Below are 2,018 nucleotides of genomic sequence, written 5' to 3'. Positions count from 1 at the left end.
TATATATATACATAGACTGATATATATATATATATATATAAGTCTCAGCCATAGTCTTCAGTAGATATGTCAAAAAGACAATTATTTTGGAAGAGTCTCACAGAGGAATTGTCCCAGTTCTCAGGTCTACATGCACTTAATCAGGGATGCCATTGTGCTTTGGTGAAAACAGAGTGTGATTTGGAATCAGAATACCTGGATCTGTACTTGTCCTAGTTCATCACTTATTAGCATGTGACCTTGCATGGGCACAATCTTTCTGAACATTAGTTTCATTAACTGTAATAGGACTGATAATATCTGTCTCATTTACTATACGGTTTTTTTCTTGGGGGAGGTTAAATGAGTTCAAATGAGGAGTTTATTTTACTGTGAGATGTACAAATAAAAATGTCCTTTCTTTCCTCCTCCTCTTTGGTCCAGTTTCCACTCTTATAATATGATTTCTTGTGTATACCTGTCTAGAAGACTGCTAGAGAAGGTAATATGTCCTTTACTACGAGACTAGACATTGTTTTCAATTTCCTCTCAGACACTGAATATTTATTTTGTATATTTAATCCCTGGGCTCAAGGGGAAAAAAGAACCCAAAATGAGAAGAAAGATTTTTTTTTTTAAAATGAGTGTTAAAAACAAGGAAATAAATGATCAGCATCTCTTGGGTGTTGACTTGTGCCATCACCTTTAAAATTCACTGTGAAACATTTCAACCATTCTGAAAGTCACCTCCTTCCTTCTACAGAGAGGAGGCTTTTACAACAGGATGCCATGTAGATGAGGAGTGTGATCTCTTGAAATATTTTCTTAAAAAATATATAAAGGTTAAGTACTGTTTTGAATTTTTCTCGAGTTGAGGTCATATAACGGATAATACATTAAGTGATATGGACTTTTTTTAGTTTATTTTATTTAAGAGAGACAGAGAGACAGAAAGACAAGCTCTCTCAGGACCAGAAGTTAGCGTAATGGCTATGTCGCTGGACTCCCACGTAGTCGACTGCAGTTCGCGTCCCGGACCTGGTGGCTTAAAACTCATGCCGGGCACGTGTGCCTGCGTGCCCAAGATCCCGAGAGGAGAATGGAGGAGAAGGGATTGTGGCGTGGCCATCCCCCCTGGGGGGTGATTTCTCACTTTCTGCCTCTCTATCTCTGTCTGTCTGTCTGGCGAGTGCATGCACCCTATAGCAAAAACCTCTCCAATAAATAAATAAATAAATAAATAAATAAATAAATAAAAAATAAAAAAAATAAAGACAAGCTCTCAACAGACTCGTGCAGCTATTCCCCCACCCCTAGCCTTTCCAGCCAGTCAGGGTCAAGCACACGTATATTGAGCATGTACAGGTCAACTGCGGACCAGAACCTACAATCTTCCATGTGGACCCAGCATTGCTTAAGTAGCACATTAATGCTGTGCCACCTAGCTAGCCCCATGGTATAGAATTTTTAAAATATTTAAAATGTTTTAAATATCTTCATCATGTCTTATTAACTACTGGTAGTGCATTATTAATTACAGTAAGTCAAAAAAGAATGATTGGTTTTATCAGTATAAATTATTTTATGGGCTCTGGTCTCTGTCTCAAATATTGAACGAACCCCTTCTACTATGTGGCGACAGATACAAGTTCAGTGATAAGGAGATGGTTTTTGTTTTTGTTTGTTTGTTTTGTTTTTCACAATTTCCGCTTCTTTGAAATTTTCTGCCCACTGTTTCAGCGCCATTCATTTCTTTAGGGAAAGGCTAAAATTGCTGCTGAGAAGTCAGTTGAGTTTCTGAAAATTTTTTTTTTTAATTCTAAGATGGATAATACTGTTGAAAGTTGAGATTTTTATTGCATGGACCTGAGTTCCAAAAGCTCAAGAGCCTGGAATTTTCAGCACATACAGCTTATTCCAAGCCATGAGGTGGGAAGAAAAGGTGCATGAGCTTTTTCCTGCCCAGAAGAGGTCAGGTTTAAGCAGCAGGCATCCAGGAGAAGAAATAGAGGTTAGAGGCTGGGGGGGGGGCAGGGGGG

The 2,018-nt window shown here is 38.5% G+C and overlaps 1 long non-coding RNA gene across 2 annotated transcripts in view; it reads left to right on the top strand.

Moving 5' to 3' along the window:
* LOC114008823 (uncharacterized) overlaps positions 1 to 2,018 on the top strand; it is a 44,880-nt gene that overhangs the window by 41,633 nt on the left and 1,229 nt on the right. The gene's annotated exons all lie outside the window — the stretch shown is intronic.

This window comes from Tupaia chinensis, unplaced genomic scaffold, assembly GCF_000334495.1.
Source record: "Tupaia chinensis unplaced genomic scaffold, TupChi_1.0 Scaffold000399_1, whole genome shotgun sequence".
NCBI classification, from domain to species: domain Eukaryota; kingdom Metazoa; phylum Chordata; class Mammalia; order Scandentia; family Tupaiidae; genus Tupaia; species Tupaia belangeri.
The sequence above is the reverse complement of the archived record's forward strand: the minus strand, read 5'-3'. Positions and strand labels throughout refer to the sequence as shown.